The following is a 27,702-nucleotide window of genomic DNA, read 5'->3' as shown; positions in this document are numbered from 1 at the left end:
AGCAAAGTCAGGTCATAGGTGGAAGACAGCTCATCAACCCACAAGCAGTAAGGGAGTTCCAAAGTTGACAACCTCTGCTCTTTAATGAGCACTAGGTGATATGACAGTGTGAACGGGGTGCGAGCCCGACTTTCCAATGTCTGGGTAGTCTGTCCCTTACCAACCAGGAACTGCTCTAGAGGCTGTGCTCACGCTGTCTGAGGTTGCATTAGAAATAAGGATGTAGGGATAGATCCTGGGTGTCTGATGTTCTGGATGGAGGCCAGAGGCAGCAGCAGGCAAAGGGTCACTGTCTGTGTCACTCTAGAGACTTTAGCATATGGGTTCCATGTCCCAGTAGTGTCCCAAGTCACTTGGGTGAGCCATAGGTGGCTGTCTTATCCTGGGCCAGCCCTGGGACTCTGCTTCCTTTTCTCCTGGCCTGCATTCACAGCTCAGTCCCTTACTCACCTTCAACATGTCCCCTTGTCAGAAGATGGCTTAGATGACTGGCTACTCAGGCACCTTGTGGCCACAGGCTGCAGGTCATACCAATGACATCACAAGGCATCTATTGGGGCAAGATCAGGACAGGTCCTTTGTCCCCTTAATAAGTGTGCAGAGTCACCAAGCAAGCAGATGGCCAGCCTCAGTAGTAGAACCATCTGTGAGGACATGTCTGGCTTAGTGGCCTCTCTGGTCCAGGTGCTGTGTTTGTAGAGTGTCCTATTCTTGGAAGAGCCTCATCTGGAGATCTGGTGGCTGGGAAGACCTGTGGGCTGCCTGGAACTTTTTCTAGAGTCACCTGTTGCCTCTTTATTCTTGGTTGGTGAGGAGCCTAAACTGGGTCAGGATTAGACCCACGGACAGTTCCAAGCTAACTAACTGTTCTGGTGGGGCTTTTTTTTTCTACGTTGCCTCTTCATGTGCAGAAACTCATGTCTGAGTACATACATACTCGAGTGGACATGGTACCTGTTGATGGGTGTGGCAGAGTCAGGACCCGCCCCATCCTGAGAAGGAGAAGAGTCAAAAACACCAATGTTCAGAGGCTGGAGACCCAAAGTTTTAAGGGGATGAAGGGCTGAAGATTCCAATCTTAGACTGCTTTAAGTAAAGTGACCCAGGAAGTCTTTCTTGGAAGTCAGAGACCAAAACAAACAAACAGTGGCAACAACAAGACTTACCAATGAAACAGAGGTGGCACAAGCAAATGCCCTCTGGGAGCAATAGGACAAGGCTGGGGACTTCCCCTAGGGAGAGAGGAATGCTAATGCTGGCAGTGAACACATCAGACTGCTAGACCCAAAAGACATCTAGAAATGGGTAAGAAACAGGAAAGCAAGACATTAACCAACTCCACAGAGCTGACCCCTCTGTCAGGTTTAAGAGTCCATGTGGAATCATGAAGGCGCAAGCGCAGCAGTCACAAGGTCACTATCCACTGCGGCATAGCTGAAAGACATTCTTTTTTATTGTGTGCCTCAGTTTACCCTTGTCGTAAATCATACAGCTTTTGCCATCCAGGCATGAGCCCTCTGCCAGGTAAAACCTTGATCCACTCTACACCGTTTATTACCGGCAGGCAGGGTGCCAATCTCAGTAAAGGGGCATCGGGAGTGGCCTCCAGCCTCTGGGAGTGCTGGAATGGCATCAACCCATTCTCTCTGCACAATGTAGCAGGCAGGTTCAAGCGGCAGAGGAACACACTGGATCCAGATAGAGTTTAAATACATGTTTTGCCATGGGCCACCATGTCTCATCGAGTCACTTGTCACCCGGACCAGGTCTCAGAGCAGGAAGAGCAGTCTAAGAGACTCTGGCTGTGACAGTCTAGAACTCTAGGGAGAACAGTGAGGAGGCAGGCTTGGAGAGACTTCCCTGTCACACTAACACTCACTTGAGGGACTTTCAGGTCACTCCCTATGTTCCACACTCAGCCACGGTACAGGAGTTTGGTTACAGGGCTGAGGTGCTGCTGGTGGAAGGACAAACAGCCTTGAGTGGGACAAACAGGTCAAAATCCAGTATGCCCTCTTCCTGCCTTCCTTTATATGGTGGCAGGGCCTGTCCCTGTGTGACTAGGACCCCACCCTAGGGATATCGTGTTTCTTGTTCCAGACCTCACACTCCTCATTTGTAAAAGGGGACTAAGGGTGTGGGGAGAGGGTTCATTTTGCTTTCCAAAGTCTCTGCAGTGCTAAGGAAGCCAGCTCTGCACTTGGCCCTCCCTCGGGTAGCCCACTGCCCCGCTGGCAGCTGGGATGAATCCATCAATCACAGCTCAGATCAATCCCAGATCCTCTCACACTAATTAGACAGAACTCTGCATCCCTTCCTCTTTCCCAGACACGGAAATAAAAGATTCATGGGCAGAAGGGGGGCAGCCTGCAAGAGACTCTAGGGAGGCCCAGCTCAGGAACCTCCTCCCAGTAGGCGCCATCCTTCCTGCCCCCTCCCTCCCCCCTCCTCCCTTCCTCCCTCCCTCCCTTCCTCTTCCTTCCCCTTCCCTCCTTGTCTCCCAGAAACAGATGAGCCTGATTGACCCGACAGGGCTAGAATTTATCAATGGCTTGTTCTGTCTGGAAACGACTTTCATTGATCAAATCTGTTTCTAGCCTTCTCGTCCTGAGATTTCCCACAGGGACCAAGATCCACTTACAACAGCCCTGTGGATAAAAATAAAAACACCCCCAGGTCCACGAAATTTCATTTTCCCCTTTGGTTCCTCCCAATAAATACCTCCCCTCCCCCCCACACACACACTGGGAAAGTAGAAGCAATGCAGCCCACTGGGTGGATGGTGTGTGTGTGTGTGTGTGTGTGTGTGTGTGTGTGTGTGTGTGTGCCTTAGTGCACATGTGGAGGTCAGAACACAACTTGGGAGTGGGGAGTTATCACTTTTTCTATTAGTATGAGAGTCCTGAGGCTGATGCTCTCTGGTCATTAGGTTTGATGGCAAGCGTCTCTACCCAGCGAGCCCTTCCCCAATCCAGAAGAAGCTACTCTCCAGGTCTCTCTGCTCACTAGAATTCAGTGACCTCAACAGCGCTCACACACATGGACATGTATGCATGGATGAAGGAGGCCAGCCCTGGTATCAGGAAGCCAGCATGGGAGAGAAGGTGGAGCCCACCTTCCTCTGGACACGGCCTTTCCCAATGGGCCCGGGGAAGTCATATCAGGAAGTGAATGCTCAGCAGGGCCAGAAGGAGAGACAGGCAGCTCAGAATGACTCGGTAGTAAACTCTCCAGTTCTGACGACTAGATGGCATGAGACTCAGTAGTGAAGCTCAGCTGAGAGATGATATCACTCTGAACAAGAAGTTCATCCATGGAACAATGTTCAGGTTGTACACATGACAATTAGGGCACTGCCAGTTATTGCTAACATTAAAGACATGCTAATGTCATTTAGAGCATTGGGTGAGCACAGGAATCCTAGGCCCCCAGGCCAAGTCCTTCAACTGCAGAAGGGATCCCCTTCCTCCACAAACCAGTCTGGAACACTTCATAGTACACAGGCAACCATGCTCTAAAAGGAACAACTGCCCCATGTTTCCTGACTATCCTTCAGGAAGTCTAATATCTGCCTACACTGAAGGGGACCACTAGAACCACTGCCCCCACCTTACAAGTGAGTAAGAAGATGGACAGAGAACATGGGATGATACAACATGTTGTCACTGGTGAGGGAAAGTCAGAGTGAGGACAGCCAGGGCTTCTGCCCAGCAGAATTGAGAGCCCCAAGTACTGGTGCCTAGGACAGGGCAAACACCATCTCTAATACATTCAAAGGCCCTGGGGCACCAGTGGAAGCCTCAATTAGGGTCAAGATGTTTCCTCACTGTAGAGTGTAAATGCCCAGGGATAGGCTGGGAGCCATAGGGAGGTGGCTGGCAGTATGCAGAGGTTCTGCTTGGATGTCTGAGGGAGAAGGCATTAAGGGCACAGCTACTTCTGGTAAAATTGTGAGACAATCTATCCACAACTGTGAGGTGTGCAAGGCACTGCAGTATGGGTGAGTCAAGAATCTAGACGAGGCTAGTAGATAAAAATGGCCAGAGATGGTGAGGGGACCCGTGTGCAAGGACTCTTGCTGTAGGTAGGTAAGGGTGGGAAGCCATATGGGTTGAGCAGATGAATCTGGTTGGGGATTGAAGGCAATGAGCTCCCAAGTCTGCACTAATGAAGCCAAGCCCTTAAGCCTTTGGAGAGGGTAGCTAGCTAGTGCCCTTAAGACTCAGCTCTTAGAGATGAATGCATATGGCTTCCACACCTGACACTCCCTACTTCATGTGACATCTAATGACCCCATGCCACATACTAAGCAGTTTCCGGTGCTCCCAGAAGGCATCTGCATATCTTGGATCTACTGGATTCACCAGGACAGAGCATCCTGCAGTGAAGACAGGGGCTCCTAGAAAGACATCACTGCCTTACAAACAGGGAAGAGTATCTAGGCACTGGGAGAGTACGGTGCAGGGAATGACCAAAGCCTTGAGCAACAAGACAACGTCTGTTTTGCTCAGCTCTGGGGCCGAAGGTCACACAACCACCTATTAACACAGTATTTCTTCCATATGTTTCTCTGTGCAGTGTTTCAGTTAGGCACCGGAGAGTAACAATCTCACAGGAAATCCCCTCTACTTGAGGCTTGTATTCTGCTCCTCCACGTTCTTATGAGCACCCCCTGCTGGTTGCCCCCACAGGAGGATTCCTGGACAGATAGAGGCTGATGTTAGGAGGTCTCCTACAGTATGTATCCAACCTGGGGAGGCAGAGAAAGCCCAGTTCAATGACCATTCCCTGGCCATTGCTGCCGGCCCTTTATTTGTGCATTTACTGGGAAGTTATTGTTGCACGGCTGGAATCACATTTCTCACAAGTTCCCCTTCCCTATTTCCTCTCCAAGGTCCCTGTGGCTGAACTGCAGAGCTCCCTGACTGCTCTCAAGCTCTTCTGAGAGCCACTGGGAACACATGCTATGTGGTGGGGCATGTTGCAAGTGGGTACATGGTTCTTTATGCATCTCGACCCTAGGTTTAAAGTTAAAGATATTCAGCTGATGTGAGGTGATGCCACGGTATGTCGGGGGAAGTGTGTGACTTCCTGGTCCAGCTTCTGGGAAAGAGCAGGTGGCTTGAACCCCTGAGCCCCAGAGTCAGAGTAGCCAGTAAAAACAGAAAGGCAAGTATGAAGTGACATGACAACAGCCTTGGCAATCACTCAGAACTCTCTGCTCTCATTCCTTCTTTTCCTTTAACCTTTCCCATGCCTGCGAGCAGACTCCACCCCTTTCACTTCTGAGATGAGGAATGGCCACCTTGGCATCCTAAAGCATGACTTACCAGGCCACTCAAAAGCCCCCTAGTTCCCCTAGAGTCATGCTGTTCATAAGAGGCTAGTTCTGCTTTCTCTCTACACTAAATCCAAAGCGGCAATAAGCAACCGCTCTGCCTGAACCCCACATTCTGTACAGGCATTAGCATGCTTATGGATGCTGTAGCTCTCAATCCTTCTGTCTCTCCTCACTCCCATCTAAGTTGCCCATGGTGAGATTTCTGTGCTTTTGTTCACGGCTGAGACATTAGGAGGGCCTGGCACATAGTAGGAGCTCAGGAACCACCCGTTCAATAAATGAAATAAATGAATAAGAAGTGGCATTAGTCCAGCCATGCCAGCGTTTGCCCTGCGTCACATGCAACACTGCAGCACATCTAAATGGCAGTGGTGGTGGCACAGAACCACTGTCAACACAGCCAGGGATCATCCAGTCTCTCTGCTTTTTGTGCAAGCCACTCCTCTGCCCTTCTGCCTCCACTGAGAAGGCTCCTCCCCAGCTTTCAACTCCCACTGTACTGTCCCCTCCTCTTTGCAACAATTTGGATTCCCCCCACATGTGGTGCCTTCAGCAGAGGACACAGTAGAGGCTATTAAAAGTAATCCTTCAGGTACGGCTCACATCCTCCTGCCTTTACAGCTGCCCTTCCAAGACAGGAACTTTCACTTAGCAGACAGGAAGTGGACCCAAAGCCCAGAACTCTTGCTCAGCCAATCACTCAGGAAAGAGATGCCTCAGCTAGCTAAATTCCATACTCAGGTCTGTCTACCTGGGCCGCCCACCGAGTCTCTGATCCACACGTGAGAGGATGGATGCCTCGGGCTAACATGCACCTGGCATAGATGCATTCTTTCACCTCCTGACAAAGGCACCGGCTACTCCCCAGGCATGGACACTGTGCCACGGCACTATCCGGCTGAACTGCAGCACAGTGGAGGGTAATGTTCACCCAAGTCCTGAAAAGAGAACAATCCCTGGGATCAAAAGGTGGGGTAGACATTAGGAATGGAAAGAGGAAGATGGAAGGAAAGGAAAAAAAGAAAGGGAAGAAAAGGAGGAAAGAAGGAAAGGCTGGAGATATGCCGGCAAGCAGGGAGGAAGGAGGACAGAAACAAGAGGCATGCCCTGGAAGAATGGTGTGGGGTGTTCCCTTTCCTAGGTTTCCTCGAATCCTCCCCTGGGTCTCCCCTGAGCGCCTTCGCTTCATCACAGAGTCTGGAGCCTGCCTGTCTATTCTGCTCCCAGGGAGGCCCCACCCAGTGGGCAGCTGCAGAGCCATCTGCTGCGAGGGCGGTGGCAGCACCAGCTCCAGGGTTTGTTTACAAACTGGGCTCTGCGTGTTAGAGAAACATCACACCTCTTCCAGGCATTGTGTGGTGCCAGGTGGAAGGAGGGACCAGTGAGGACCACGGTGTGCAGACCAGGAACCAAGACCTAGGCATAGGGTGGGGCCCTTATCCTGGTCACAGTCCTTTACACAACCTGCACTGGCCTGTGAGTCCACAGTGGGCCCATCTGGAACTCTGGCCAAGGTAACAGCATCTATATAAGGGCTTATGAAGGCTGAATCTGGGTAACACTACAGGGTACTCTAGGTCACATGGGTCTTTAGTATCTTATAGAATGCCACTCAGATCCAATGTCTCCCACAACTCAGGATATTCCATTTTTTGATAGTTGTAATATACAGGTGACAAGATCGACATTAAAATACACCTGTAAAACAAAAATCCATTTACTAATAGAATAAGAATATTGTAAGGGCTAGATGGCTCAGTTGGGGTAAAGTTCTATCCATGCCAGCATGAGGACCTGATTTTAAGCCCCAGTACCCACATAAAAACCAGTGTGGTGAGCTTGTACAGAGATAGGGAGAACCCTGGGGCTCACTGGCAGCCAGTCTAGCCCAATCTGTATGTTCCAGGTTCAGTGAGAGACCCTGTCTCAAAAAATGAGGCAGAGAGCAATAGACAAAGACTTCTGATGTAGTTGCCTAGTAGGGCACACAGGCACATGCGCACACAAACACCACACACACACACACACACACACACACACACACACACACAGTATATGGAACCTTGAGGTCAGAGCACAAGTATAAGCAAGGAGACAATTACATTTTAAAAAGACAATTCAGGTGCCACAGGAATATGACCATCCTGATACAATCTGTGAGAACAGCTCTGGGTAGTAAATATTATTTTACAAATGATCCAAAAAGAAGAAACAATGTATCCCAGATCTCAATGGAACTGGGAGCCAGGTCTAAAGTCTGTGATCTCTCTGTGGTGCCTGCACAGGAGATAGATAAGAAATAATTTGCTTCCTGGCTCAGGCTGAAACAGCTGGGCTGCAGCACCACACCGAAATCTGGCCTCATTGCACAGGGACAGTGGCAATTCTCAGCTGGAGCAACAACTTAAAGAGCTGTTTTAAAATTTCCAAATTAGCAAAAATGGGAGCAGGCTGATTAGAAAACGCCACCTAGCTGTCCTTGCTGACGGCAATATAGACCCATGAAGGCCAATCCCCAAGTTTGGGTGAATCTTAGTAACAGTCAGTTTGTTTAGTCAACATTGGAAATCTGTGTGGCCATTGAGAGCCGTGAATCCTTTGTCAGGGCAATGAAGACACAAAACACAAGGGCAGGGGAAGGCGGTGGTGGTGTCTGCCCAGCATGCTGGAAACTTTGCCTGGAGCCCTTTGTCCATAGCAAAGTGATGAGTGCCACTTTGGAACATCTCTGTCCTTGGTGCTGAAGCCATGTCCCAGGAAGATGTCTTGAACACCAAAGATCATGGTCCTGAAGCTGCCCCCATGACTCTGTCCAAGGTACTGAATATATACTGGGTCTGTCCAGGGTGCTGAGATTTCACCAACGGGGTTCTGTCCAGAGTGCCACAGAAGCCCCCAAAGTGCTCTGTTCAAGGTCCCAAGAAAGTACAGATGAAGACTGAGAATGAGAAATCCATTCCCATCTTCCTGGAGCAGGGACTGAGGGTCAGACAGGTCCATTAGGCCTACTTGGCCCAAATACGGAGAGGGAGGGAGGGCTGGGTGCACCCTGGAGAGAAAGGTAGGTGGCTGCCAGCAGCCACAGTGCTAGGTCTGCAGCTGAGGCCCTTCAAGGGGATCTGCGTGTGCATGGGTCAGACCAGGACACCACAGCAGGAGCTGCTGCTGCTCTTATCTCACAGCCTGCTGGGTCCCTTAGCCACGCTCCTCCCTCTAAAGAGCAAGCAAGCAAGCAAACATCATGTGGGGTGAAACCAGGACAGCAGTGGGCTAATCCATCCAGGGCAAAGTCATCTGGAAGCACGGAATGCCATAGAACAGACAGGCCAAGGAAACTAGGACTGCTGAAAGAAACTAGACATGACAGCAGAAAGCAAGTCAGGTCCAGTTTGGAAGTCCAACAAGGCGGGAGAAAAAGCTGCCAGTATGGGGCCTGTCCAGATACAGGCTAGCATTGGCCAGGCACTAGGGGGAACAAGCTATAGACAGCAAAGCAGATTTACACAGCTCAGTGGTATACGGAGCCAAAACTGAGGTAAGGGAGAACCACTGGCTTCTCGAGAATGCCAGGGGATTGTAGCCTGGGATCTATGAACCAAGTGTGCACAAAATGTATTTGCATGTGCCTTCATTCACTCCTGCCCTTAGAAAGACTTTGCAAAGGAAATATGAAGATCCAAAACCTCCAGCTCCACAAGGTTATGGGGCACTAACTTCAAACCTATCATGCCCAGGATCCAAGGGAAAGAGATGGATTTTCAATGAAATGATTACAGTTAAATCATTTTGCAAATATTTTCAGGGAGTAAAAAGCTCCAGGAGTAGACACAACCCTCTGAGGTGATGGTGTTATATTTTGAGCTTTACTTATTTTGTGGAGCAAACTTTAAAAATTACTGTTATTAACCTTTATGCATGTATATATCAAAACTGTCCCTGTTTCCCCTGAAAACCCAGCCAACACAATGTTGCTCGGTCTCCTTAGCAATCAGGTGTTCTTGTTAATTAACTGAAGCTGGTGCAATGTAAATGACAGTGATCCCCCAACTAGGTGTGGCCCTAAAATCCTCCCACGATCAAGTGTGTCTGTGTGTTCTATCTCTCTCCCTCCCTCCCTCCCTCCCTCCCTCCCTCCCTCCCTCCCTCCCTCCCTCCCCATCTCCTCTCTGAGTCAGGAGTTCACTCTGTCATGCAAACTGGCTTCACTCTCCTAGCAATTCTCCTGCTTCAGCTTCTCAAAACCTGGAATGGCAGCCATGAGCCACCATCCTCTTCCTCCGCATTGGCTGGAAATGACTTCAATAACCCTGGAAATGGAGCATGGGGCAACCTAAGTTCTAGGATCCCCACAGGCAGGACACTTCTGTTGCACTCTGTGTGTATGGGAAATAAATTTCATTCCTATACAACAGAGAGATAGTGGTGTTTACAAACACCTAGCATTACCCACACAGGAGCACACACTGTGACTAGTATGTGGCAAGCCAGGCTGGGTGCAGATCTAAGTCAAGTGTGAACACTTGGGAAGGGGTTGGTGTTTCAGGCAACTGCTGAGGTGGGAGTTGTAAGAGCTCTTGGTACACAGAGCTTGGCAAAAGTTTTGGGGACCCTCCCCTCCTTTCTCTCTATTTCATCCTCATGGACAATTTGGACCTGGCCCCAGGCCCTGGAATCTGTGTTTATCAGCTCTCTCTTTCAGTAGCTATTCTGACAGACATTTGGACGTGAATGGTGGATTTTTTTTTCAGTAGAAACTGAGTGAACTCATCTCTTTCTCTTTTAACTTTGTCCTGGAGCTCCTAATTTCCCTTCATCTTTTGAGTTTATTGCTGGGTGTAACAACCTTTTGAATGCCTCCCACCCTCTATTCCATACGATCTTCTCGGGTTCTTTGCAGCACTGTCCATCAATCCATCCCTGGAGAGTGCGTTTTCGGGTCTTCCTCTTTCACGCATCAGTTTCCCACATTGACTTTTCAAGTCCTCCAGCTCCTCTCCACTGTGCCCTGTTTCCTATTTCTTTTGCAATAAGTGGGTTCTCTCATATTTCATGCATCTCCTCCTTTCCCAGAGCACCAACTGCAGCTTCACTTATTCTCTGAGGCACACTCCCTCCCAACAGTCATTCAGCTAGAAGAGGAGAGGAGCAAGCCTCCCTCTCCATTCTGCCCATCTCAACCTTAGCTAAGTTAAACCACGCCGTTGGTGGTTTTCTGCTGCCATTCACAGGAGAGTTTGAGCCTCCCACAGGGTGGCCCAACTCCTGACCATAAATGTCCTAATGTCTCTCATGCTAAGGGAGGGAAGTATGTCCATAATAACTCTTTGAGAAAGTAAGACTTTTAGGTTGCAGGTCAGAACGTCTCACTGAACAAAGGTGCTTGATGAAGTAATTTTAATCCCCAGGACCTACATGGTAAAAGAGATAACTGGATCCCACAAGTTGTCCTCTAACTTCTAAGTGCATACTGTGTTATTTGTATGCACATGGAGGCATGTGCACACACACACACACACACACACACACATGCAAATACATAAAATGTAATTAGAAGAATATAAAAACATTCTGCAAGAATCATTTGATGCAGTCTTTTTAACCTTTTTAAATATTTCATTTGACATCACTATCTCAGTTATAAGTTACCTTTTGTCAATCTTCTTTAAATCTTTTAAAGAAGATTTACTTATTTATATTTTATGTGTATAGGTGTTTTGCCTATGGTATGTGTGTGTGCATCACGTGAGTACAGATTCTGAAGAGGCAAGAAGAGGCTGTTGGATCCCCTGGGACTACTGTTACAAATGGTTGTGAGCTGCCATGTGGGTCCTGAGAATTAAACCCAGATACCATGGAGGAGCAGTCAATGCTCTTAACGGCTGAGCCATCTTTCCAGCTCCCTGTCAAGTTTCTCGGTATGTTTCAAAGATTTGCATTTTCTACTTTTATTTCTTTATTCCCTCTAGTGTTTATATTTCTTTTCCCCCTAAAAAAAAGAGAGAAAGACTGTGATTGCTCACAACAGAAGAGACATACACGATAAAACTCACAACATGAAAAAAACCACAAACCAATTAAGGAACTGGCAGGATGTGTAGATCCATGGGTGTATCCTGGGTTAAGGAAACTTACTGTCACTGAGCAGGAAACTTAGCTTGGAGCTGTTGCAGTGGGTAGAGTCAAAGACGCAGGTCTCCGAGGTTAACACTGGAAAGCATGCTGTACATGCCAGTGTTCTTTGCTACTCTTGTAGTAAATGCTCTTTGAAATGCTTTAAAAATATAGTCTGTTTGCTAAAGGATATGACAGCATATAATAAGAAAGTCATTATCATATAAATAAAGGGAAAGACAGGTTAAATAGGGATATGGGGGTGAAGGAAGAAATAATTAGAGCAGCTTTTTTAAAAGGCTGGACTTCAGAGAATGAACACTGTTGCATAAAATTTAGCTCTGCGCTGCCCAACACCCAAGGCAAGGATGGAAACATGACAGACTGGAGCCTCTCTGGCAATTGCTATAGGAGCAAGTGCTTCCCCACTGCAAACCATGATAGCTAGCTCTCTCCTGAGTCTTGTCAGCTTCCATGTTCTACCTTTTCTTTCTTCAAAACAGGGTCACCTGTCTCCTCCTACCTCTGCAACTCTAGTACTAAGGTAACACACATGCACACATGGCCTAGTTTCTGTGTTCTTCAGAAAGAACTTTCCAAGGAACTGAACTTGCCATCCTCACTATCCTTGGCTGATTCTACTGTCAGTGACATTTTCCTATCTGGCAGTTCTCTATCACAGCTCCAGAACTCCTTCATCTCCCTTTTTCTCCTTTACTTTTATTTTGTATGTTTGAGGGTTTGTCTGCATGTGTGTATGTGTACCATAAGTGTGCCTGGTACCTGTGGCAGTCAGAAGAGAGACTGGATTCCCTGAAACCGGTATTACAGATGGTTGTGAGCCACTTATGCTTGATGGAACCTGAACCTGGATCCTCTGCTCTCGAAGTAAGTGCTCCCGACCACTTAGCCATCTCTCCAGCTCCTCTTTTATCCTCTTAAGGGAGTGTCTCCAAGGCATTTGGGGACTACAACCAAGAGACTTGTTGCATAATACATACAGTCTTGTCTATCTGCCACTCCCTCTGAATCTTGAGGACTGGTATACGAGTGGCCCCTAAGCACCCTTTTCTCCCTTCCTGGCTCCCTGTTCATTTACCTGAATCCACCGCTCCCTCGAAACTCACCTGAGTCCTAAGGCTTCCTTTCCTGTCAGCTTGACCTGAACCTGACCTATCCTCCCCAAACCCCAAAGTAGTCAGGGTGCTCCTAAAATAAGACACAGCAGCTTTCCACAAACAACAGGAAGTTCATGTATACATTCCTAGTGATTAAACATACAGTAGATTTCCAGCAAGCATGGCTGCAGCGTTATGTGGGCCTGAGACTACCTTCTTGGTTTATTCCCTCTTCAAGCTTCAGTGTTTCTAGATAAAGGGGCCAGGAAGGGAAGAAGGCATTATATTCTCCAAAGTCCCTGTGACCTTGAGCTCTCACATTAAATGTCCTTCAGGGTCCCATTGTATCTTAGTGTGCTTTCTACTGCTATGATAAAACACCATGACAAAAAAACAGGATCACCTGCTCAGGTGTGGCACTTCTCACTGTGAGCCAGATAGCTTCACATTAGCCAGGAAAATGTACCCTGGGTTTGCCCACAGGCTAATCTGATGGAGCCTGTGGTAGGCTGAAGGAGAATGGCTCTTAGATTTTTTTTTTTTAGAATTTGGTCTCCTGTAGGTGAGAGTGGCAAAGGTTAGGAGATGTGGCCTTGTTGGAGGAGGTGTGTCACTGTGGGAAGGCTTAATGTTTTAAGACTTGTGCAGCTTCCAGTGTGCTCTGTGCCTTGTGCTTATAGCTCTAAGATGTGGAGTCTCGGATGATACTGCTGCCTGCCATGCCTTCGTTCTGCCATCATGAACCCTGAACCTCTGAAGCCATAAGCCCAAGGAAGTGCTTTCTTTTGTAACTTATCTTGGCCATGGTGCCTTGTTACAGCATTTAAACGTAACTAAGACAGAGGCATTTTCTGAACTGATATTCCCTCTTCCCTGATGACTCTAGCTATGTCAAACTGACAAACATCTAAGCAGGACACATGGCTATCTGTGTAGATTCTTCCACATGCACTGTAATTTGGATTCTGCTGCTGCTATATGATTCCACCAGGAGTCACCCCTAAGGGGCTCTTTAGCCATCAACAGCCATTCAGGAACACGTATACCCCTCCCTCCTTGATGTTAGCTCACCAAAGGAGGCCTCACGCAGCAGCGTGAGCAGCCTTCTGTCTTTGTCCGCACTTCCTAAACTGCCCCTGGGATCTGCTTCTTCTGTAGATGCTGTTTTTAGTCTCCAGTGTTCTCTGCAGTTTACAAGCTGACCTCCTGCCACTTCCTCTTCGTGGAAAGGACTTCACAGTTACACACGACAGTTTCCAAGTGACACCTCTGTGGTTAGGAGAGACTTGAGTCTGCCCCTCTCTTCTGTCACTGCTACTTCTCAGAACCAGCCCTGAGCATCCTCACTGTGTGATCTAACAGCTAACAAAGCCAGTTGCCATGAAAAACATCCCTGTAAAGCAAGTTCATGTGACTTTATAGTATACCCTTCCCTTCCTCATACACTGTGCCTGACCCACAAAACAAACAAATAAAAACCTATGGCCATTTTCCAGATGAGGATGCTGGGACCACAGAGCTATGCTGTGAAACATGAGGAGTTGTTTCCTTCCCTCGGGAGATGAAGCTGCATGTGTGACACAGAGTGGTATGACAGGGATCGACAAGAAGAGAACTAGCAGAGTGCTGGGTATGTGAGGGACTTGCCATCCACATCTAGAGAGACATCTACCATAGTTTGGCCTTAACTGCAGAAAATAAATACTCTGTCTGTGTTCTGTGTAGTCTTGATCCATTTGAAAGCATGGGATTAGTGCTCAGAGGCACCTCAAGGATCATGACATTCTAAGGTGACCCCCAATGCTTGAAGAGGGTGCAAATGAGCCAACGTCATCTAGGTGAGCACTCAGTGATCTGAGAGAATCCACAGAAGGTTGAAAGGCTCATGAGTGGGTGAGGGTCCAATGTAAATCCCCTGCCATCATGTCGGGCTCCTGCTCCTGTCCATGTTAGAGGAGTCAGAGTCATTTCCTCTGCAGATACAGTGCCTCATCACCTTCAAGTTCAGATCATTTCTCCTTCCTATGTCTCTGGGGCCTGTTCAGTTCCTGAATCAATGGTGGTTTGTTGTTCTGGAAAAAAAATGTAGCTTTCCTTTGTGGCCCTCTCAGTGTTATGGCTGACACCACAGGGTCTGGCTTGCTCTACAGGGAAGGACCCCACTAGCTCTGCTAACATAGAATGTCAAATAACTTGTAGCTAGCCTCAGCCAGCGACACCTAGGAATGCTGGATACATGGAGTGGTCTTAGCTAACCTGATGATCAGTGATGGGCATTCCTGACACACAACATCAGAATAAACTTCTAGCCAACAACAGACAGCCCTACAAGGAAGAGTGGTCCTTGGCCAACAGTGTCAGTTACAATGCCAGTACCCAGGGTTCACTCTTCTGTGCTGCTCTCCAGTTTTCTCCTCCCTCGTCCTGCCATCTCTTAATAATGGCTTTATCTTCCTGTCTGCATGAATCTGCTTCCTCTCCTCTCTCTCTCCCCAGGATCCTCAGCAGGGGTGAAGGCGGCTTCTTGTAGCTTTGAATGGTCATGTGACCAGGGTCCTCACACCTACCTGCGTATGTGCATGAAAGGCAGGATAGCTTTTCGCTTGCATCAGACTGGATCTATGCTCTTCTCTGAGAGAGACTTCATAAAATGCAGCCTATGTCCAGCAAGCAGGTGGCCAGGAGTCCCATGAGACTATGGGCCTCTGCTATGGTTGTGGACTCTAGCCCAGGTGGCTGCTTTGACATGGTGTCCATGTAGTCTCCCACCATCAAAGAGCCGATCCCTAACTAATACAGAGCCCAGACCATCACTGTGCCCTCTACAGCTCCAGTTCTAGCAAGGATCCCAGTCACACCAAATCCCTGGGTGCCCAATGCACTGATAATTATTGATTCCTTCCTTCCACAGACGCATCTGCCAGGCAGTTAACTCTGTGCTATATTCTTATTTGTCCTCATGCCTCCATCCTCCCATTTGTCACCCACCCCAGGCTGCTTCTAGCCCAGGGATTAGTTCTCTCGCTATCCCATTTTAAGCACAAGTTCAGAGTCTCTAACTATGACTGAATCAAGAGAACAGTTGCCTGGCCTTCCTGGATAGTCTTCTTCCTCCCTCCCTTCCATCAACTGATGGAAACAAATACTATGGCTTTTGTCACCAAGTGTGGAACATCAACAAAGAATAATGGGTTTCTGGTTCTTCCTCGGTGGGATAAAGAGTAGAGGCCCCACTGCTTTTGATATGCAGAGGACCAAGTGGAGAACATGAACATCGGGGTGGATAGATGCTGATGGTCCAAAGGTTAGACAGCTATAGCCAGAATGCCTGAATCATGCCAAGAGGCTGTCTGCCAGAATTTCCGCTCAGGGATGTCTCATGCTGCCCTTGGCCTCGTGGAACCTGGGCTTCTCGGAATCAGATGCAGCCTCCATCCCATCTCCTCCCAAAGAGCAGCTCTCCCATCCAGATCCACTGGCAGCATAGCAAGTCTCCTTCAAGGCCCTCACATATCCCTGGCTACTTCGAGTGCTGTCAGTCCTCAGGCTGGGGCAGACTCAGGGCTGAGTCTGGTCTTTTGTGAGCCAGACACTCGCAATTCATGCTCACATTTCCCAACCCTAATTCTGAGCATGAAGAATGTCGCAGAGTGCTACCAGCTTACTAACATTTTGGAAAGAGCATTCCAGACGAATCAATGAGCAAGTGAAATGAAGAAGAGTGGATCAAGTACTGAGGTTTGGGGAGACAAAGGCAGTTCTTATACTGCCTGGAGCTGTCAATACACAAGTGTGCACTATGGATTTTCAAGCGTGTACCTATACTGTAGCCCACCCTCACAGGAAGGTTAGCTTTTGTAACATTAACATTCTTATGAAAATCTATATATATATATATATATATATATATATATATATATATGCATGTATGTATGTATATTTCACTTTTTGTTTGTGTGCATGTACATGTATGTGCCTGTGTACAGGTACCTGTCATGGGGAGCCCATGGAGTCTATAAGAAGGCATCAGGTCCCCTGAAGTTATAGGTCATCTGAGCTGCCCAATGTAGGTGCTGGTAACTGAACTCCAGGCCTTTGCAAAATCAAGTGCTCTTGTCTATCAGGCCTTCTGTTTACCCTCAAAAGAAAATCTTTTAGGAAAAACAATCCCAATCTGCCTGTGTTCTTCTAAGAAGTGACTGGAATAGGGACACACACACAAAGGCCATGAGAGAATACCAAAGAAGGCATTGCCTACAAACCAATGAGAGAGGCTAACCTGTACATAACCTGAGCTTAGACTTCCAGCCTCCAGAATGAAGAGGGCAGAAATGATGGCTGACAAAGCCTCACAGAAAACAGTGCTTGTTATAGGAGACTACACGGGCAGAGTATTACACGGCCAGTGCACCCATGTGCATGTGCTCTTTGTTAACACGACAAGTATCCATACTGCCTCTATCAACACTGGGTCTATCCAATATGCACATTATTCCAAGAAACTGGACCAGTAAACCATACATTTCCACCTATACACCTGAAAAAAAATTCCCTTGAAATCAAGTAGAAGACTAGACAGAAACAGTCTGTCAAGATACAGAAATGCTTGGTTTTTAAAACCACTCTGTCCAAAAAGCACAATTTGAGAGTTGAACATTTGAGCCCAGAATCTGTAAGTTCTGTGGAGGCCTCTTCTCTATCCAGCCCTCTGACACCCAGTCAGCCAACATCAATGCTAATAACAACCTCCAGGGCGGGCTGCTCTCTCACATTCACGCCTCCTTCTGATCTAGTAACACTGGAGACACAGAAGGCCTGCTCTCTCCACAGCCACACTTCAGCAAGGTCTGGAGGCTACCATAGAGATTTGAGACTTAGCCAAAGACATAGATCTTACACGGCAAGAGGCGAGAGTACCAAGGTCTCACTTGGAGTGGAGTGAGGAAGAAAAATCTATACGCCAGCTCATCTCCCCACAAATTGAAGGAAGCGCAGGCCACGCCTACCAGGCAAGAATACAGACAACATGATAGGAAGATGACAATAGCCAGAATATCTGGATCATGCCAAAGTACGCCTACCAGAGTTGGCTGCACAGGGTAAAGCAGCGCTCAGTCAGCACAGTATGAAACTGGGAGGGACAACTGTCCATTAGCTGCTGTCCAGGATCCTCAAGCCATGAGGCTATGGCACTCATGCATATATGTGTTGTCTTTTCTGGCAGACCCAAGGCTCCAGTGAGCTCTAAAGCTACACTAATCATGGTGAATCAAGGTCACTTCCATGCTACACACAGAATTGACTCTGTGGGAGGCAGGAAATTATTTTGGAGGCATATTCTACCCTTGGAGGTCTCACACTCCAACCTAAGGAGAGGCTCAGTAATTAAGAACTGTGGTGAAAGGCAGAGTGGGCATGGGGGGAGGGGTGTGCCCTTAGGCTCTAACGGTCCCTGGGATGAGCCTCAAACAGCCTGTAATGGCCTTTATGTGTTGTTCACCTGCAATAGCCCAGACCTGGTCTTCCACTGTACCACGGATACTGATCAATACTGAAGATGAATTAAACTAATGAAAATCAATCCCAAAGCCAGCTTTGCTTTCCAGACCCCCAAATTTCCATCAATAATAGAGAATTAAAAGATGCATTAGGTCCTGTTTTCCACACAGCACACAGTTCAGTCACAGGTTGAGAGAAAATATTATGAAGTAGCAAGTCTTGCCAAGAAGTAGCTGGGGAGCCTTTGGCGGACTCAGTGGAACCAGGGTGGGATGTGGCGGTCCATGGGGAAGTGTGACAACCCTCAAAGTGGCTCCAGTGAGAAGAGGCTGACAGACCAGGCTTCTGCTGCCTCTCAGTGGGCTAGGAAGCCAAGCTGCTGCCAGAAAGCAAAGAAGACATGACAGCCATCCAGTGCTCTGTATGGCTGGTTTGAGAAAGGTGGCTGGGGGTCGTATAGAAAGGAACAGGTTTGGGGACACCATGGAAGACTAGAAATTGCAAGGTTTTGGTTGTCCATGACCTTAAGGCAGGAAGGCAGATCTCTTAAAAGCAGCGGCCTTAGATATCCTCGGGGGAAGGGGAAGCTAAGGTATGTTTTCAAATATCCTCCCTCTGCAGGTCCCCAGCTGTACCCCAGCAAGGCAACTGTGCTCTCAGCCTCAGGAGACACAGGACAGAAGCCAGTGTGCACACAGCTTTGTGAGCTCTGCTTAGGCTCTCCCTTCTGCCTTCAGTGTTTTCTCCCACCTTAGCCTCCCTTATCTGGAGAGCTCCCTCACAGCCCCGTGCCCATGGAGGTCACTCTGGTAACTACCAAGTGCTTATGATATGTGTCAGCAGTATTTGCTCACAGAACTACCCACTTGGAGCTCACAGTACCTTCAGGCTATTCCTTCCTTCCTTCCTTCCTTCCTTCCTTCCTTCCTTCCTTCCTTCATCTAAGCAACCATTTTCTGGGTTCTGTTCCCCAGTGGTGTGCGTGTGTGCGTGTGTGCGTGTGTGCGTGCGTGTGTGCGTGTGTGCGTGCGTGCGTGCGTGCGTGCGTGCGTGTGTGTGTGTGTGTGTGTGTGTGTGTGCACGCGCGCGCACTTGATCGTGCATCATGGAAAGATCATCACTCCATCAACAAATGTCCTGTGAGTATTTGTTATGTACCCAAGCCACCTCCCCTGCCCCAGGAAGCTCCCATTCCAGGGGAGGGAGCAGGCAAACTGATGGCCAAGGAAGATGGGAAGCAGAACTGTCAGGACTGGACATCAGGAAGAGATTGCAAAGTAGAGGCTGCATGCAGGCCTAGTGAGGGGAGTCTGAACAGCTGCAAACTGAAGCAGGCTCCAGAGCGTCGGGGGCAGCTGTGTCTAGAGCAGAGTAAGAAAGAAGCTGCAGTGTGGGGTCCAGGATAAAGGAGACACAGGCAGAGCACTGGAGACAACTGTACTGGGGCACTCTAAACCATCCTGGGGTTCCTGAGCTGCTCTAAGGGGCTCACAGGACCCAGCTCGTGGGACCACTGCTGGGAGCTGAGGCACAATGGAAGTGGAGAGGGAAACAAAGGCCTGAAGTGTGTGGATTGGAAGGCACAGGAGTCCTATTGTTGTCTGCACTCATTAAGAGAAAGGTGGGTCCCATTTACAAGCCACAGGTCCCCTGATAAGAAACATGGGTTGAAATTTCTTCCTTGGCAGAGGTTGGGTGCAAAGGTCAATCATTGTATCTCTAGGGTAGACTGAGGGGTACCCACATGACTGACAGTTGCATGTTAATTCTGAGCTTCTGAGAGGGAATGTTCCGGAAGGGATTCATATTTGAAGAAGTAGAGTGTAGAAAGATCTTTCCTTTACAACACACTGGGACACTCTCCAAGGTAGGAAGGACTCAAGTAAAACAAAGGGGGAGCAAAGACAAGTTCATCCTCTGACTAAGCTGGGACCTTCATCTACCTCTGCATCTGACCATCGCTGCTCCTGACTCTCATGGTCTCGGACTCAGGCCAAATGCTCTCCAAACTGGGTTATTTTGGCTCTCCGACTTCAGAAGGCACATCATGCTCACTTCTTGGCCTCCAGTCATGTAAGCCAATCCTTAAATATGTATCTTCACGTGCAGGTACATGTGTGAGAGCACACATGTGCATGTAGATGCATGTGTGTGCCTGGGTGTGTGGGTCCCTTTGTGTTCCTGTATACATCTGGGTGCCTATGCACATGTCCCTGTGAGAACCCTATCCGATAACCTTGACACAAAGAACACAGACTTGAGTTTGCCCATCTTTACTAATCCTTTGCTAGTGTTTTAATTCGTCTCCTCCTCTGTTACATGAAGCTCCACCCAGGACAGGGTGTTAAGGAAAGTGTCCCAGGCAACAGCCTATGGGTAGGCTGATTCCTCTTGGGAAAAGCTGAGTCTTCTCAGCAAGGCTAAGGATAGAGATGACCTGGAATCCAGCCCTTCACAAAGCACTTCCACCCACTATTGCAACAATCCTACGAGGTAGGCCAAGTGTTGCTGTTCTCAATTAAAAAGTGACTTGACCCTGAGAAGATATTTACACACCCATGCTCCCTAAAGTATGAGTCAGCACAGAGCCAAAACATGAAAACAACTCAACTGTCCATCAACAGGTGAGTAATCAGAATGGGGTCTTTATACTGTGTGCTTTAATAGTCTTAAAGAAGGTGGATATCTGATATGTGTTACCAGATGGAGGAACCCAGAAGACATTATATGCAGAGAAATAAGCAACTCACAAGAGAACAAAGTGACTGACTGACTGACTGACTGAACGTGGTCTCTAGGGCAGTCACATCACTGGAAGCTGGATGAGGCTGCCAAGGGCAAGGAGAAAGCAGCAGGTAAGCGCTGATTAAGGGGCTCAGAGTTTGAGTGTTGGGAGATTAACAGTCTTAGAGATGGATGACGGTGTTGCTGGCACAGCATTTACGTGAGTGAGATGACTGACCTGTACACTTGGAATATTGCAGATGGCAAATTCCATGCTATGTGTGTTTTATCATATTTATAGCTTTTGAAATTTTTAAGTGACTTGGACCTGTACCTTCTGGTCTACCAGATTGCTGTACCAGTCACTGAAGCTGGATGAAGCCAGGAGTCATGAAAAAGGATCAGACCAAAAAAATGATAGTAATAACACTATGTAGCAAGTGGTCGCTTGACCTTTGTCTCTTTAGTTTCAGCTTTCTAAGCCATAAATTAGACTACTATGCATTACTTCTAGCCAGGTGCCTAGTTCAGGGGAGACACTGTGGAAGCTGGGTGAAGCCCAGGAGAAGTCCAGAGACATCCAGAGAGTACCCAGGGTCTCAGTACAGATTGTCCATCTCTCCATCACAAGAGAGATGGAAAGTCAAGTATCTTATGCCTTAAATACAAACCACCAGGATGAGAAAGGCTAGTGCTTCTCAGCAACAATAGTCTGATCATCTCCTTGCATCCGTCCGAACATAGAGAGCAGCCCCCAGCTGCTGCGAAACATAGCAAGCTCTTGGGTACAGTGTCTTTGGGGTGAAGGTTGCCTTTTCAGGGGAGCCACTTCATTTTTTTCCCCACACCACCCAGGCAGTGCAGGATTCCTGTTGGGGACTGCCACAGGTCAAGTGGACTCTTGGACATGGGGAAGATCAGTAAGGTTCCCTCCCTTACATGTGGCCCCAAGCATTTGGAGCAATGGAGGGTGGTCCTGAAAGAACAGTACCTCTCCATCTGCACTGCAGCCAAGAGTGGGAGCATCTATTTGGGAAGATGATGACTATGAATGGATACACGCTACATGCAGGAGTCCTAAACACAGGCCCTGAATCTCCCGGAGAAGGGGACTTTCAAGGTCACACTAGGAAAGCCAGGCAAAGAGCCCGAGGTTCTTTCCCTCTATCCCTTCGAGAAAGTAAAACCCCCATCTCTCTGGGGAAGAGTCCCATCACGTCTTCTCAGCTCAGAGAAGGCATCTGGGCACGGATCCTGGTCCCCATGGCAACCACTCCAGTCTGTGTCAGCATGAGTGCAGGCTGCCGCTACAGCTGTAGGAGGGGGAAACCCCTCACACGCTCCTCAGAACTGGGACCCCAGGAGACATTAAAGACAGAGTAGAGCCTAGGAGCAGCCCTCCAGTGCTGGCCTATGTGACCTAAGTAGGACCTGAGGGGCAATAAGGGACCAATGGGTCAGATGAGAGAAAACAATGACCCTCCAATGGAAGAGCCTCAAGTTGGTTTTAAGCTTGACCCGAAACCACTTTAGACCAGTGTGCTGCCAGAGTCATCTGGGGGACATCACAATCGTTCCTGGCTCATTATCTGAGGACTCATTGGATCTCACTGGGTCTACTGGGAAGACAGGCCTATTTTCATTTGGAAGGATAGGACAGGGAAGGAACTCCAGAGGGGAAGGAACACACACACACACACTTACTGAATGTCTTACTCTCAGTCATGAGTCTTCATCGATGTCACCGATGACTACCAGCACCAGAGACCTATGAATGACTGAGTGATTGTCACCATTTTACAGAAAATAAAACGAGGCCCAGAGATCTCCACTGCACTGTCCCAGGCCACAGAGCTTTTAATACTGGTTCTGTGATACAAGCTAGCATGACTGTGTCCTTCTTCTCAGGTCTCCCCACTATCCCAGCATAGTACCAATTCTATCAGAGGGAAGGCTCCATGAGCCCCACGAGCTATGGCTCTTTGAGAGCTAAGGAAAAGACAGAAACACTAGACCTTGGAATAAGGTCTCTGGCATGTTTTGAAGCTTCCTTCGCCAGATCTGGGTGTCCTAACCCACAAGTGGTGAGCACTAAACAGAGGCTGCCCAGGACAAGAACCGGCCAGTCTATAAGTCTGCCGCTGTCTTGGAGCACTCACAAGAAGGGTACTGATATGCAAAAATTAAGACAGGAAGATGAAATTTCTGCCAGCCAATAGGCACCAGGCACCAGACCCACGAGCTCAAAGCAGCCAGCAAACCCATGGTGAAGGGCAGCTTGCTGAGGGTGATCGATGGCTTGTCCTCAAGCAGTCCATTCTTACGGATGGGATGACAGCTAAACACACTATCTGATGGCCAGATCAAACCGCTTGTAGGTTACACCAAGACCTCCAATGGAGGCACCAGAGAGCCAGACCAGGATGCAGGACCCTGGCAGACTGTGAAAGTCTTGCCCATCCTTTAGGAGCAGGGAATGGACAAAAGACCCACAAGGCTTTCCAGCCTCTGCCTCCTCCTAGACAGAAAGGCCAAGAAAGAAAAACGGGCCTCGGCATGGTGGGTGCCGCCACATAGAATTCTTTAGTCTACGTGCTTGCCCACGTGACAAAAGGAAGCACACTCATTGGATGGATGGAAGGTACCGCGGCTAACTAAACAGCAATATGACCACACCTGGGTCCATTCAGCTTGTCAAACAGCAGATTCAAAAGTGTGGCTTTTAACCTGAAGGAAGCAGACATCCGCTTCTGACTGAAATCAGTAAGGCCATTTGCAGACTAATATATCCATGGGCACCATCTTCAGGACTAAGAATCTGTGTGTAAGAGGAATTGACATCAAACAGTCTAAAAACCTATACCACAGCACCTCTGGGCACCCCTTGATGGAGAAAACATGGTCGGATCCAGGAGGAGGGGTAAGAAAAGGTAGATGACTGGTTTATTTCAGAACATGCCTTGCAACTTTGTTGCAAAGGAACAATAGCGTTGTGGTGGGGAGTCAGGGCCCAGCCCACCATTACCTCACCACTGGACCACAGGATGATAGGATGGATATTTGGTTCCACCGTAGAGTGCTTGTCTAGTACACTCAAGGCTGTGGGTTCAGTCCCCAGAACTGGTGAAGGAAAGGTGACGAATACATAATTATAAAAAGTCCTCAAACCTCTTGAAGAAGTAAAATGCACATTTAAGAGTAGTACCCTTCATGGATGTCTGTTTGCAGACATTCCTCCCAAGTACAAGGAACCGTGAGGACTATTTAAAATAGCATGTTGTTTCTCTTCTTTCCATCTTCCTGGATATATTGCGTATGTGTGTGTGTGTGTGTGTGTGTGTGTGTGTGTGTGTGTGTGTGTGTTTGTATGTGTGTATTTTGTATGTGTGTGGACATGTATGCATATGCATTCCGGTGCCCAAGGTTGATGTTTGGGAAAAATCCTTCATCATCTTTCTACCTCACTCACCCAGGCAGGGTTTCCTGAGGCCAGACCCAGAGCTCACTGATATGGCTGTCCTCACTAGCCTGCTTCCTCAGGGGATCCCATCTCCTCCTTCTGTGGCTGGCATGACAGAAAGGCTATCCCACACACCCAGCATTTTTGTGAGTTCTGGGGATCCGAACTCCAGTCCTTGTGCTTACGTGGCACGTACTTTAACCACTGAGCCAGCTCCCCGAACCCCCTTAAACTGAGGTCTTTTTCTTACTCTTCCCGGTCAGAAACCCTGAACTTCTTTGGAAGGACTTCACGTGTGTCCTTATGACCAAGCAGCCTTTTGGAGAGCTTCCAGGAGGAAATATCTTCTCACACTGCTCGTCCCAAGTTACAGCATGTGCCAGGCTGGGACCCAACTCTTTGTTAAGAAAGAAGAAAGAAGAAAGAAAGAAAGAAAGAAAGAAAGAAAGAAAGAAAGAAAGAAAGAAAGAAAGAAAGAAAGAAAGAGAGAGAGAGAGAGAGGGAATAGGAGGGAGGGAGGGAGGGAGGGAGGGAGGAAGGAAGGAAGGAAGGAAGGAAGGAAGGAAGAAAGAAAGAAAGAAAGAAAGAAAGAAAGAAAGAAAGAAAGAAAGAAAGAAAGAAAGACAGACAGACAGACAGACAGACAGACAGACATTTTAGGAGGAAAATGAAGAGAAAAACCATCCCATATTATGAGAGATCAGATATAATTGTTGGGGTCACTTTGGCAACTGAATTACTCTGTCCCTCTCATCTCATTCTCCAAACAGCAGAGCAGAAATCTCAAAACTTCAGAGATGTCAACTCTTGTCACTGCTTTGAGTCTGTCCCTAGCTTGTTGTTATGGTAACCCCTCCCTCCCCCCTCCTGCTTGTAGCTAGTCTTCAGAGCCATCTGCTTAGCCTGCTTCTGTCCAGTTGGTCTCAGAAGCACACATCTTGTGTGGGAAGTAAATTGGGGGAAGGGCGAAAGCCTGTGTGCGTAAGCGGAGTCCCGGTCTGATTAGAAAGAGATGACCTCAGGAAGAACATTGACCTGGGACCACCAGGTCCCACTGAGCTCTCCACCCCACAGACTTCTCGAGGCACTGTCTCCCTGTTTGACGAGCAATCGGTTTGGAAAGGAGAGTAGAAGCTACAGGCACGCTCATTTTACACAGAAGGAACCAGGGGACCACAGAATAACATAGGTAATGATAAACAGCACAGGTCCCAGGCATGTCAAGGACAAATGATCGTGAAGAAGCTTGGCAGCCTGTGACCATCTGGGACTAAGCACTCCAATGCAAAGCTCTGGGTGCTGTGGTTAGATCAGAACTTCTGGTCCTCAGCTGCTTGGGAGGTTGTGGGACCTGCCTGGCAGGGCTGGGATACTCTGAATGAGAAAATGGAGAGGTACAGCCTAGCCTTACATCTGGTCCTGTTCTTTCTGCTTCCTGGTCTTTAAAAAAAAGAAAAGAAAGAAAAGAAAAAAGAAAAACAAAACGTGAACGAGCCTGCCGATGCTCCCACCAAGTGGCGCTGCCATGGACAGAGGCCAGGAACAGATCTGCCCTCGGCTGCTATGCCTTCCCCTTCACAAGGGACTGATAACTCGAGGCGTGGACCAACACCCCCTCTCCCGAATTATGTATGTCAAGTATGAAGTCACAGCAGCGAGAAGTAGCTAATACTCTAAGTAAAGGCAGAACCACGACCTTCCTGCATCAACAGCTTTCTGCTCATCGAGAGGGCTCAGAGAGGCAGCCCCTAGCTTTCTGGGTTATCCAACTTAAAGCTGGCAGTTTTGATGAAAAGCAGCCCACGCATTGGGGAAAGTGTGTTGAAGTGAAGCATGGAAGGCACACAGAGAAAGCGGCTCCCACTGAAAACAACGGTACTGGAGAAATCCGAAAGATTGACTTTAACTTTGACCTGACCCCCACTTCCTCACACATTAATCAGTCAAATGGGATAAATCTATTCCCGCCAGGGCGGAATTACACATCCTCTGTGATCCAGTGTCGAATAGGTTATCTCTTGATTAAGGTCTTAGCATGAATAAGACTTTTATTGAAATGATTTCCATTATCTGTACAGCAGTTCATCAGGAATAGATTTGGCCCAGCATCTTTCAGAAATGATTTGATCACACATCAAAATGTGGGCATTTGAGTAACTTTAATGGAGAAATTAAATATATCAACCTCACTTCCTCCCCGGGGGCTGTACCCTTTCAAGAAACTCCCATGCCAGCAAGTTCAGACAAGTCAGTGGTGGGGCTGCCTTCAGCCCAGACTCTTTCCTATATCCTGTGTACCTCTCCTCTATCTTGTGTTCTGACAGCTGACATTGGCTTTCTTTCTCTATTTCTCTTAAAGGCCCAGGCTGGCCTCAGACTCGCTTTTGTAGTCAAGAGTGAACTTGGATTTCTGATCTCTGACAGGGAGATCAACTGGCAGAGCAGTGTGCTGGATACCAAGGGCAAGAAAGGAATGCCCGATCGCTCCTGCACCTTTGGGGAGTTGTGGAGCTGCAAGTGGTACACTTGGGTGTTCACAGTCATTTGGTGCTGCAGTGGACAATGGCTGAGCACATTGCTGGGAGATCCTGAGAGATCCTGAGAGGAGCTAGCTCGCCACTTGCAAGCATCCCCCTCTGACTCTTAGTCTCCGGTAAACGACTCTGCTAAATGATACCCCTCCCCCTCACATGAAGGTTCCAGGATTGTAGAGCCTGGACAGCCTGAGAAGGCATGGCTTCTCCACTGTGTGCATGTCCCTGTGGAATTTACACTCCCCATTGGGCTATCCTGTCCTTGGCCCAGGTCACAAGTTTCCCTACCAAACCCCATGACTGGACTGCAAAACTCAGCCAGGGTCGTATTTCCTTTTGGGTGCTGGGAGTGATTCTGAGAGGACAATGGAGCTGCTCAATGAGAAAAAGACAGAGTTGAAGATGTCCATCTCAGCACTGTTGTAAAACAAACACTGTTTGGGTGACCCGAGGTTCAGGAAGACACACATACTCTGCAGCGATGAGGGCTCTGGCAAGCTGTCACAGAAGTGATCAGGAGCCAGGGGAGGGGCTCAACACCCAGAAAAGTGAGACAGGAGGATTGCTGAGAGAGTTCATGGCCAACCTGGGAAACAGTGAGTTCTAGGTCAGCTTGGGCTACAGAGATCAATGAATTAATCAACCAAATAAGCAAAGAAACACAGTGATTATGAAAACCACACAACCATGTAAGAAAGTGATCTGAACACAGAAGTTTATGCCCATTGTAGTTACAATAACAAATTTTAAATTATTTATAAAGGAATGCAGAAATTACTAACTAAAGTTCTTAATGGCTGGAAATTACATTTCTTTTTAAAAATCCTATCCTATTGTGTTATTTTTATAATAAATAATATTTGATAAAAGCCAATGGAGCTGGAGATGTAGCTCAATTTGGTACAGTGCCTGCTT

At 48.1% G+C, this 27,702-nt stretch overlaps 1 protein-coding gene across 2 annotated transcripts in view; it reads right to left on the bottom strand.

The window, feature by feature from the left end:
- Xkr6 (X-linked Kx blood group related 6) overlaps window positions 1-27,702 on the bottom strand; it is a 239,177-nt gene that overhangs the window by 124,320 nt on the left and 87,155 nt on the right. The window contains exon 1 of one of the 2 annotated variants that reach the window (XM_006518881.4): window positions 451-11,025. The exons of the other annotated variant lie outside the window; for it this stretch is intronic. The gene's annotated coding sequence lies outside the window, so the exon portion shown is untranslated. Of the gene's footprint in view, window positions 1-450; window positions 11,026-27,702 lie in introns of those variants that run through there. 2 annotated transcript variants of the gene reach the window in all.

Source organism: Mus musculus, chromosome 14 (assembly GCF_000001635.26).
Source record: "Mus musculus strain C57BL/6J chromosome 14, GRCm38.p6 C57BL/6J".
NCBI classification, from domain to species: domain Eukaryota; kingdom Metazoa; phylum Chordata; class Mammalia; order Rodentia; family Muridae; genus Mus; species Mus musculus.
Note: the sequence above shows the minus strand (reverse complement) of the source record. Positions and strands in the feature narration are given on the sequence as shown.